Source organism: Oenanthe melanoleuca, chromosome Z, assembly GCF_029582105.1.
Source record: "Oenanthe melanoleuca isolate GR-GAL-2019-014 chromosome Z, OMel1.0, whole genome shotgun sequence".
Lineage (NCBI taxonomy): Eukaryota > Metazoa > Chordata > Aves > Passeriformes > Muscicapidae > Oenanthe > Oenanthe melanoleuca.
The window spans coordinates 52351727-52364221 of NC_079362.1; the positions used below are offsets into that span (position 1 = coordinate 52351727).

The following is a 12495-nucleotide window of genomic DNA, read 5'->3' on the forward strand; positions in this document are numbered from 1 at the left end:
ACTAAATGGAATATAAATGGTATATACAAATATGCATACACATAGATCATCCACAAAATTTACATAATTTGGGTGCTGAATATTCAACACCAAACATTTCAGTATACCTAGATGTTAGGAATTAACCTATAATTGTATTTTAAAATATTTTAAAGTTATCCAGGCAGTATTCATTATTTAGGTAAGAGAGGCTGTATGATTTTTTGGCAAAATCAGAACTCCACGGAGAGGAAGGCATCAGCCACATGCAAGGGCCTTAGCAGAATTAACCAACTTATCTCTTGGAGAGCCAAGGTCTCTGTCAAGCACCTGGCAAGAAAGATCAAGTATCTATGTAAAAGTTCAATCTCTACAATGTCCTGTTTTGTTTCCCTGGCTTTATGCACCTTAACTCAGCTTTTCTTCTACCCAGCCAATAGCAACCATGTCAGCAGACTCAGGTCTCTGGTTGAGAATTTTCTGTTGCTGATTTCTGAAATAAAATAGTTGAATTCAGAGTGGGACCTTGCCTCCTTGATCAACACATGCACTTCTCAGAAGCACTTACCAGGATTATCAAGCAGCTGTCCAGTTAAGTGAGTGTCAGCATCCTCTGTCCACTTTCTTTCTCCTCCTTCCTTTTCTTGCTCCTGCTTTTGTTTGCCAGTTCCCACTCCCTCAGTGCACGTTAAATCCTTCCTGAGCTGATTCATATTGCTAACTCAGTGGAAAACTGTTTTCTTTTTCTGAGGGAGATCAGGGATGACTAAGTTAATGTTCCATAGAACAGGTGAATTAAACTAACTCACAGAGACAAAAGGGACAAAACCAAACTGCAGACAAAAAATACATAACCACAACAATTATGAACAGGAGGAAGTCCTTCTCCTTCAGTAGCTTCCACACTGGGTCACCTGTGACACTCACTTTCTGCCCAGTTACTCCCAGTCCCTGCACCTTTTGGATCATTTTACAGCTAGAAACTCTATCACACAACACCTGAAAACATCATTCATGTGGTTCAGAGCTATATTGCTACAGACAGATCATAATAAACCTACCTCAGCTTCTCCCACCAGCAGTGGGAGGATGACCTATCCCCCATCTCTGTTTGCCCTGGGTTGAATTTCACATCTCATGTGCCAGCTTTTGGTGACACTTCCCCATCTGGCACAGATTTTGTACACACAAAAACAGATGTTGTAACCCTTCCATCATTTACCTTAATAATCACTCCCCTTAGGAGCCATGGGAATCAAAACCTTCTCTGTTCAGTCTATGGATCAACTGATATTACAGAGTACACGAATCCAAGCAATGTATCTTGGATATTTCTAGTACTAATAAAAGTTTACACATAGTGTGCTGAGCCAGTGGCTGTCAAAAGCAGATTGATATTATTACTGTTGTGTTATTTCAGGGAGACTTTTGTGTTTCCTCTAATTCCAAAGTGAATATTATATTTCTCCATATCTGAAATATTGAGGATTTAGAACAAAGAACTGATCATCAGCTTTGACAATTGTTTTCCAACAGCTTTGATAAAACAACTCAGTTGGCTTGTCAATGCTGGAAATTTTTTGTCAATGTATGCTGATTTTTAATACAGACTGATGTAGTCTCCTGCCATATAAACTTATCCTCATGCGAATATAGTTTTTTTAGTTTTAGTTTATATTATTTTAGAAATATATTATCAATAATTATTGGGACAGAGGGAACTACTTCTTAAACCCATCCAACTACAGAAATTTAACCATCACAGTGTAATCAGTAAGACTTCCCAGCATGCACAAAGCCTAAGATGCTTTAACAGCTTTCCCTTCTGGTACCAAGTAGAAACCCCTAGGTGAACAGTAAGAAAAATTAGACTAATAGGAAATTTTGCCTTCTTAAAACTAGCAGCACTTTACAATCACTCAAGTCTTTAGTGCAGAGATATATAAACATCCAGATTGTTTCAATAATATGAAGACTTCTGAATGTCAAAATCCAGTTCATTTCTCTGTGAAACTGGAGAAAAGAAGCCTTATTTTAATCTTTTTGCTTGATGCACTGTAATCCTATAAACAGGAGATTCTTAAAAAACAACAACAACAGCAACAACAACAAAAACAACAACAAAAACAAAAACAAAAACAACAACAAAAAAAAAAAAAAAACAAAACAAAAAAACAAAAAAACAAAAAAAACAAAGAAAAATCAAACCAAACCAAATCAAAAAACCACAAAAAAACCCAGCCATTTTCCTGGGACATGAAGGGCTGCTGTGTGCATGTTGCTCTGTTTTTTTTCAGTTGAGAAATGGAATAGCAGGCAACAAAGTAGTTAAAAAAAGGTACAACTGTGAATAACTCTAACAGAGGGAGTAGTGCTGGCTTCCTTTTTTGTCTAGTTGGGAAAAACAGAGCAAGAAGCAAAAGGGAAATAGGGAAAAGTGAAGACAGATACATTCAAAATAGTTTAAAAATGTGATTTGCTGAATTCTGGAATAAGCTGCCTAGTGAAAGGTAGCCTTTGCTCTCCTGAGCTTTTGAATCAAATTTGAGTGTCTTTCTGAAGTGAACTCTGCAAGATATTTACCCCAGCCATGCACCAGTCTGCAAGTGAAATTCAGTGGCCTGTGTGGGATTAGTTTAGAGATCCAGTGATCTGTCCCAAACTCTGCAGAACTGTGACTGACACCACATGAATTGGAAACAGGATCAGGCTGCATAAGTTCATTAACTTAGTGAAAAGAGATCTAATGAATAAGTGACTCTACAAACACCCAGCACAATAATTCCTATTTGCACCCTCAAACGCTCCTCACTCCAGCTGCTTGTCAGGAGGACCAAGCCTGTCATTCACTCCTTTGTAACTCTACCCATTGTTCAAAACCTCTTTTCTTCTACTGAGAAACCCCTTATTTTGGTCTTATGGGGAAACCTTTAAGAGCTGAGAGAGGGAAAGGGAGCCTTTACCTCAAAACAAAGGGAAATAGGGATTCTGCCAGCAGGAGGTTAACAAGCAAATGACAATTTCTGTATTTCTAGAGCCTGAGAACAATCTCGGCAGGCAGTGTCAAGCCCTGTGTCAGTTTCCTGCCCTGCCAGCCTTCCACAATAGATCATATCTGCCTGGGAGAATAAAACCTTCCTTCTCCAGAAAACCAGCTCAGCTACTCCCAGGCTTGATGTACCCTGGCTAGGCCATCCAGTGTGCTACCCCTCCACTGCCCTGAGGCTGGCTGATGGCCTAAATAACAGCAAATTATAGCTGTGTTGAAATTACAATCAAGTGCCATTAGTGGCAAAGGCAGAGCATGGGGTACATGCCATGTGGGCTCTCTTTACCATTCAGCATTCTGCATTAATAGTCACTACACTGTAAAATGAGGTAAGGTCTGTGATAGATGGAAACATGACTTGAATTTGTGCTGTGCCTTCCAACCCCAGAGGAGACCAAGGATGGCTGCACTAAGGCAAGTCATTTAGCACCAGAAACTAAGCCAGCTGCAGGGAGCTCCTTCTCTAAGGTTTCTGGGCAACTCCTCTTGATTGACTGGGAGGAAAGAGGAAAAATCACTTCTGTGCAAATCAGGTCTATTAAAGCTGCCTCTGCAAAGGCCAGGAGGAATTTTCTTCCATAGAAAAAAACAGGGGAAAAAAAACTAAAAAAACTAAAAAAACTAAAAAAAAAAAAAAAAAAAAGAGAGAGAGAGAAAAAGTAGCAAGCTCACTCACAAGGTGGAAGAATTCCAGAGAGAGCAATTCTGATGCATGTGCCCTCCTGCACCCTGTGGGCACATCACATACAAGTGAAAAGATCATCAGGAATTGAATGTATCCCGCTGATACAACATGCCAGGATCTTTTTTTGGAAGCATAGAGAAAAGCCACTCCACCTGTGACATTCAGGACTTTCTCTGAGGCACCATAATTCAGTCATCCTGAGAAGTCTTCTTTCAGCATTTTTCTAAAGACATTTTTCTTCTACCTGCTCCCTTTAATTTTTTTAATTTCTGGACAATCATATTTGTAATGGAAGAGAACAATCACAGAAGAAACAATGAGGTATATTTGTCTCAATTACTGCTTATAATATGCTGTTAAAAATGCAGCTTGAGTTCAGTGAAAATGCACTGGGACATTTCCAGTGATCAATGCTATTGGTTTCAAGGGAAGCATTAGTTTTTCCCAATTCATGTAAGAAGGGACCTCCTCTTGACTTCCAAGAGAATTGAAAATTTTTATACTCAAACCTCAGAGTAAGAAAAAAAGTCAGAGAAAAAAAAGCTTTCAGAGGCCTTGCTCTTGCAGTCAAATTCATCAGTGAGCTGAGCAAGAGTTCCTCTTTTCTGTGTCCCAACAAACATTCTGTTTTTTCACATGGTCTTGTATGAAACGTTTCATAATCATTCTTTGATCATTCTTTGGTACAAATAATTCTCTTTCTAATTTACTGCAAGGCAGTAAATAAAAGAATAGCCCTTTTGGTGATAAGAGCGTCTAAAAATGTAGGAAGTGTTCTTCTTTTATAGAACTGACCTCTTGTTCAGTAAAAACAGAAAGATCTTTTATTGTAAGTGATCCTCTGCCAACAGCCCCTATGCCTGTTACCAATTTCAAACACTTTATGTTCTCCTTCCAGAAAGGCTTTGTACTCTTTCCCACTCATTAAAAGATGGCTATTATAAATAGCACTTCCAGCATTAATATTAAATACAGAAAGAAATATGTTGAAACCAGGTTATGGCTGTAAGGCAAACTGATACAAGCCAGGAAATTCATAAGCTAAATCCAGCCCTTAGCTAGGGCTGCTGTGAAAACAAACACGTGGGAGTTATCAAGGTGCCCAGGGTAAGCAGAGTGTGCATTTCCTGGCTTTTGTCAGACGATGTCAAAACACCTGACCTAAACATTTGATTTGCCATGTTGAAAAAGGGTGTTTGATGCAGGAAAGAGGGGAAGGCACACCCACCTACCTTCCTGTTGCTGCTTCCCAGGATTCAGGGAGGGATGGCACATGACCACAATGCCTGCCCTGGCCTCCAGGGACAGAAAGCATGAGCCACCAGCTCCAGGATGAACACCTCACAGCACACAATTGAGGGTGTCCCCTGCTAAGTGAAGAGTCTCAATTGTTGGTTTGTCTTTGCAGAGGAAAAAAAAAAAAATTAAAAAAATCAAGATCTTTATCTTTGGCATGTCAATATTCTCTTTGGTCCACGGGCATCACAAGCTGTTGCAGGTGGAAGGCAGGTGTGCAGCTGGGTTGAAGAACCATGCTGCTGTGCTGTCCAAGGGAAAATGGACCTGAAAGGCCAAGGGGTCTGCCAGGGCTGGCATGAGGCACACCAACCCTTTAGCCACCCTAGTGCAGCACAAGTAACAAAATGCCCTGCTCCTCCCTAGCAGGGGCCACTTGGGAACACACCATCCCTCATGCTGGAGCACAGCTCTGCAGCTCTGTGCACTCCTGTGGGATCAGGAAGCCTGTCCCTAGCTGGGTAGAGGTACCAGCTCCACCCCACACGTGCTCCAGCATTCTGCCAGTAGCTCAAGGAGGAAGAAAAAGGGTGAGCATCTTGATAAATGTTAATTTCATACAAAAAGTTAAATTACATTGGTGAATATTGACTTGACAGTCAATACTGTAGCAAATTTTCCCAGTAGGCCAAAAGACACATTGAGGGGGATAGGAACTTACCTAGAAATAGTTTTGGTTTTGTATAAACAGGTTTTTTGGCTCCCATATGGATATGTGTAAAATCAGTGGGCTCTGGTATTTTTTCTAGATAGGGTGCATTGCCCAGGAGAGGGGAGGAAAAATATCTTGGCCTAAATCCTTTTTCTTTTAAACAACACATTTGGGAAAAAAAAAAAAGTTTCAGTATCATAGTATTTGATTTAAACTAGGTTAATTAAATGGCTTCAAACCTCATATAATTAAAAACACACTGTACAGAGTTGTATTGATACTAATTCCTGTCAGTTCAAGTTAAATTGAAAAGAGGTTGAGTCAAGCTGTGCCTAGGCTGTCGGTGCAGCTTTCTGGACCAGTTCAGCAGGCACACACCGTCTCCCAACCGAGTGCAGATCTCATGCAGCACCCCCTGAGGTCACAATAAATATTTAATTGTATGACTTGTATTTTATCTGGCTCAGGAGGCTGACAGAAATACAGGTGGTCAGCGGAGCGCAGGCTGAGAGAAAACAGGTGAGTCAACCAAGTGCTGAAGTGTTAGCTTATTATTCCATGATGCCCAGTCTTTGAAGGAATACTTATTTTACAGCTCAGGAGAATAATGAGGAGACTGCTTATGGAATTAGAAGTTCCCAGCTTCTAATTAGGAGGAGAATAATTGCAGTGTCATTTGTAGGGATCTTAGCAATTTATTTCATTTTCAAGACAAGTGTATTTGTGCTGTATAATTTTCATTCATATGCCAACCAAAACAAAATTTAATTCCTTGCACTACATGTTTTTCTTCACTTTAACCCCCTATTGAAACAACCTGGGATAAAAAACACATAACAAAGAAATACTGAACTTTAAAAGTGACAAAGTGGAAAATTTTAGATGTTTTGGAATTTTCCATATTTTCTTTGGTTGGGTTTTCTTCCTCCTTACACAACCTGTTATTCTTTGAAGTAGTGCAAACTCACTTCAGCTGTCATTGACCTGTTTCATTTGTGTTTTTCAGCAAAAATAATGAAATAAATAAACCAATGATTACTTCAGAATTCCACTAAAACACTGTAACCATTACTAAATAAGACCTTTTTTTGGTATTTTAGGTAAGAAAAAAAAAGTCCCCTCTACTTTAGGCACAGAGTCTAAATTGGAGACAATATATCTAAGTGCAGACTACATCAAAGATGAAACTTCAATTAATTCTACAGTTATTTATTTAAATGCAAATTTTTCATTGGCAAGCTACTGCTGAAAGACATCAAGAGGAGACAACAAGGGGAATTCCATTTTTCACACCCCACAACCTCTTCTCCCGGGCACAGGACCAACACCAAGAAAATAAACCAGTCACCAAATACAGCACAATGGGCTTCTTGCTCCTCAATTACCTTCTGAATTCCCAGCCGAGCACACAGACCTCACACAGGACTTGTGTGCTATGTATTAGCACTGGTTCAGCTGAGTGATGAACCTGAGAAAACAAAACACTTGACAGTGGAGCTGCTGACACAGCAGAGAGCATCCCCGCACAGCGGGGTGGTTTCAGAGGGCCAGATAACCCTTATCCCAATCCCATCCCATCCCATCCCATTGATCCCATCCCATCCCATTGACCCCATCCCATTGATCCCATCCCATCCCATTGACCCCATCCCATTGATCCCATCCCATTGATCCCATCGCATGCCATGCCATGCCATGCCATGCCATGCCATGCCATGCCATGCCATCCCATCCCCATCCCATTGATCCCATCCCATTGAGCCCATGCCATCCCATCCCATCCCATCCCATCCCATCCCATCCCATCCCATCCCATCCCATCCCATCCCATCCCATCCCATGCCATCCCATCCCATCCCATGCCATGCCATCCCATGCCATCCCATCCCATCCCATCCCATCCCATCCCATCCCATCCCATCCCATCCCATCCCATCCCATCCCATCCCATCCCATCCCATGCCATCCCATCCCATCCCATGCCATGCCATCCCATGCCATCCCATCCCATCCCATCCCATCCCATCCCATCCCATCCCATCCCATCCCATCCCATCCCATCCCATCCCATCCCATCCCATCCCATCCCATCCCATCCCATCCCATCCCATCCCATGCCATCCCATCCCATCCCATCCCATCCCATCCCATCCCATCCCATCCCATCCCATCCCATCCCCACCAGCCCAAGAGGTGTTTCCCTCTTTGACAGCCTCCTCCTGTGTCTCACACCCCGAGGGGCTGCTCCTGGCCCGGCTGTTTGCTGTTCTTCGGAGGCTTCTGCTGTTTCCTGCATCAGATGGAATTTACCTTCATGTAATTATTTGTTCTGGGAGCTTTGATCTCCACTTCCCGTGTAACTGCAGTGTAGTCACACTTTGAACTACAAGAAAGTACCAATTTTAAGGCTCTTGTGAAAACACCGTAATAGTTAATCCTAACAAAAAGGTGTTAATTGGTCTCCTGGTGATTCTAAGCCGAAGTCAAAATAGGTTCCTGGATTTGTTTACCACCGCTGTATTTCCTCCTCATCCCGCTAAGAATGCACTAGATCTGATAAATTTTAGGTGAGCTTATGTTTTCTCACTTAGGATTTAGAGCAAAACTCTCAGTGTCAGAGGAGCAATTGTGACCCAATCTGATGACACTACAGCTTCAGAGTCAGCCATTGGAGACTGCCTACCCTAGCAGAAGAAATAAAAATTTAAATTACTCCAAAACTCCTTCTGAAGCACAATAAGGCTATCAGATGAAAGCTGTTACTCCATATAATACATTCAAACCTTTGGCCCTGATAGAGAAATCATAGATCTGGGAAGGAGCATTATTCTTCTTCATTTTGGAATCTATCTCATCCTGCTCAGCAAAAGAAAATGTTTAAATAACTCAAATTAATGAAAGTGGCTCATCATTCTGGACTGCACTGATGGATTTTCAAAACTTTTTCTTTTTTTTTTTTGCTTTTTGTCTCACACAAACAAGGCATTTACTTTTAATGTAACCACTGAATTTTGGTCAGATTCAGGTACATCACTTCTGTCTCTCTCAAAAAAAAAAAAAAAAGCACACATATCTGAGTGAAGACACTGAAAGTGATCTTTTCAAGCCCTCTGGCTGTTTCTTCAGTGTTCTCAGTGCAATGACAAAAGAACCAGACAGAACAGCAACTTCAGTGCTTAGACTGCATATTTGTGGAGTGCACACAAGTCTGCTGTTCATCAAAAGGCTACCCATAATATAAACATGAAATGGTACAGGACACCAGCATCCAGTCTCACTGTTCTGACTTCCTGTGGATATTTCAGCAGTCTCAATGAGGAGGAAACTTCTACCTCTTCCTCACACTTTTTCATTTGGTATTCTCAAAGGCAATTAAATTTTTTTTATTTATTTCTGCTCAGCCAGCTCTTCCCACTGACCAGCTCTCCCCAGGTGAGTTTTTCTTTCATCCTCTTCCTGTGATTACAGCACTTCAGAGTCAAACACTTCAAAATTCCTGCTGAAAACAGCAGGAGAGCCAGCCCCAGCCCTCTGAGGACAACTCTTGAGCCCTGACTGAACTCCCAGTTCCTCCTGGTGCATAGGGATGCAGATTTGCTGTGGCTTGTTTGCTGTCAAGGTCCATCCCCGCAAAAGCACTCTTGAAAACCTGTACAGCCTTCCTGCTGAGAGCCTGTCCACCATCCCCAGCCCAGGTGGAGCAGGTTCTGTCCCCAAGAATTGTCCTTCCTCTCTCTCCCCTATAGAAGCAAGATACACCCGAATTCCTCAAATTATCTTGGTAGATGCCCCATGCTCTGCAATGCCTCCACAGTGCTCTCCTGCATGGAAAATCCCACTAAACCTGTGGGTGAGCAGAAAAATTGTATCATCATGATGTACTTCAAGCTGCCTCATAACCATGGGAATTCAGAAAGGGAATATTGGTTGTGAGAGAGGAAGCACTGTCCAGCAAGCTTGATGGGAAGAAGATGATCTATGTGCAGGATCCAGGCGGAAGGAAAGGAAATACTTCTTTTTACTGTTCTGCAGCAATGATTCCCATATATCCATAAATCCAGTAAAGGCCACTGTGAGCTGTTACACATACGCACACACACTCAGTTGCAAACAGCTAACCCAGGGTATAGTGAAATGAAAACACCCTGAAATGAAAACAACACTACAAGGGTTGCAAAATCTTTGTTTTTCTTTTTTATGTTTGTTTGGCATGACTTTCTAGAATCTCCTGAATACAATCCAGACCCTTTGCAGCTGTAAGCTGCAGTCTGAGGCACTGATAAATTTGTTTTCCAAAATATCTGCAGTATTCTCATTTTGTCACAACACTCCCTGTAAATAAGGGAAGGGGGAAAAATCTGTTTGATTTCCCAGTAATGTTACAATTTAGAGCCTTTGCTCCCCATGGGGAGGCTGACAGTCACTCTGAACATGCTCTTGTCCTCACAGTTAGAGTTTGAATCTATGCCTTCTTTTTCTAGTTCCTAAGGCTGTTTTGTTCTCAACTACTTTTTCTATGTTTTTGTTTGTTTGTTTGTGAGTTTTTAATCTAATCCCATTAGATAATAAAACAATTTTATTATGTGATAGTTGTTGGATTGGGGTTTCTTTCTGTTCCAGGGGTTGTTTGGAGTTGGTTGTTTTTTAAAAGAAAAATAACCAACAACAACAGGGCTTTTAAAATAAACTGGGCAATATCATCCTAGTGGTCCCGCTCCCAGGATATTTATAGCCCCACCTTCCCAGGAAAACAAGGGGTTTTACAAGAGCAACTTGATACTACAAATCTAATCATAACCATAAATCACACTTAAAAGTTACATTTCAGGATTAGGTAGGTTTAGCAATCAGTCTGGGTGGTAAAAAAGAGTAAAATGCTTGCTATGACAGGTGACCAGCTGAAGTTTAATACCTTTGTTTTCAAAGTGCAATTCTTAACTGGCAAAATGGGCCTCTACTGTATCTTAGATAAACATCCCCTTGCAGGTTACGTGTCTGCAAAAAGTCTATCACAGCACTTTTTTTTCTCATCTGGGTACTTCATGGCATGTGTTTGAAGCCCACAGCTCATATTACAGCAAAAAGATGCAAGGAAAGGAATTAAAACTATATGATTACCTGGAGTAGCATGAAAAGGACTGAGACAAGTTTTTTGCTGTTTTAGCTATGTCAAAGTCAAAGTTAGAGAGGAATTTTAGTCATGCCTTAGGGCTTGGAGTCAGATGGTTTTCTTTCTGAGGAAAAGGGCTTCTGGTAAGTAAGTGAAGTAAGGCTTCATTTTCAGCTTCTTTGATTGATTTACCCTAACTGAAAAAAAAAATCCAAGGGAACCATATGTTTTATGGCTGGCAGCCCTCAGTTAACTCATCCTGCCAGGACATACACAAAGGTAGGAATTTGAGGCTGAGGCAAGGAAAAAAGGCTCAAAGTGAGTAAACAGTAGTTTAGTGTCACTCACAAAGGTTCTGAGAAAACAATCCTTGTTTGTGGTCTGTTCAGAATCAAATGCACACTTGAACCAGACCCTATTCTCACCCTTCTTTGCAGGACTTTCAGTCTTAACCAGCACTGATGCTTCTTTGTTAAAAAAAAAAAAATAAAAAAAAAAATAAAAAAATTCCTTAGTTTCAATTGCTGATGTTTCCTAAGTCAATCTGGAGCAAAATTCTGATCAAAGTCAGTAGTAAAAAAAGACATAACCTGTTGCAAAGCCACTGATAATGTATTCAGATTCCTTGCAGTGCTGTTGCAGAATTGTCACTTAGACACCACAGTGACAGGCATAGCAGGTATCTCAGGAAACTATCCCTCTGTGGTCTTCTAGTCACAGTTCCATTCCTCAGCTCACAAAGCAACTCAGTCTCTCAATCCACTCTTCCTCAAGAAGTACTAACATAATTAAAATTACAAAATATTAAAAAATAATCAACTAGTGTTGATGTTTTCAGAGAGATATGCCCAGAAATCCGCAACTGGATCTGTAAGGACAGGCTGTCTCCTTTCAAGTGTCCTGGCACTTCCAGCTGCCATCCTGGTAATTCAGCATTTCTGGCAAAAGACAAGTGAAAATGATAGAGCTGTAAACTCACTGTAATTTACACCATATGGTAAATTAAAAGAAATATTTAAAAATTAAATTGTAGTTGGATTATTTCTGACTGGTATGCTTCATTCAGTCTCTGAAATCCTGTGGCTTGTGCCATGGCTATTAGTCTGCATGTTGCTATTGTGGAATAAGGAAAGAAACCCTATTTAATTTTAAAGGCAGCATCCAGTGCAAGACTGGATACAGTTTGCATAGGCAATGCTTGAAGAATTCCACAATTCAGGATAAACATTAAGCCACAAAGGGCATTATTTGCCAACATGTGATTCTTTCCATAAAATGTGCTTTTCCCTCCTTCCCTCCTACATGCCACAGTGTTCTCATATCCTTCCTTCATCACCACTCCCCCAGCTTTTTATACACAAATTGCCTGTGTCCCTTCCCACTTTGTTACAATGTCCTTGCTTTATTGAGTTCTCCTACGCAGCACCACAGATTTTAGGTGTAGTTCACATTCAGGCTGCAGTTAATCTACCTCAGCTGCACTGCCACTTAAGGATTCCAGGCTCCCCCAGTTTCCTTAGCTAGACCACAGCAAGCACCCTCAGCTCTTCCCCATGTCCCCAGGCTCCTGCAGGGATAGACTCAGCCATCTATCTCTCTCCTCTGCTCCCTGCAGCGTCTTCACCATCCCTCCACACTATCCTGCAGCCCCAGCCTCAGCTGCACACTGGTATTTGCCAAGGAGCAGTCTGCATGCTCCACAGCTGCAGTGAAGCCACCCAGGC

General features: G+C 41.3%; 1 long non-coding RNA gene across 1 annotated transcript; it reads right to left on the reverse strand.

Annotated features, from left to right (window-relative positions):
• Window positions 1-380: 380 nt before the first annotated feature.
• Window positions 381-7105, reverse strand: LOC130265525 (uncharacterized). Its single transcript, XR_008842617.1, has 4 exons — window positions 7047-7105; window positions 4946-5080; window positions 548-725; window positions 381-472 (listed from the first exon to the last, which is right to left on the reverse strand). It is a non-coding gene; the product is annotated as an uncharacterized LOC130265525 (long non-coding RNA).
• Between the last annotated feature and the right edge of the window lie 5390 nt (window positions 7106-12495).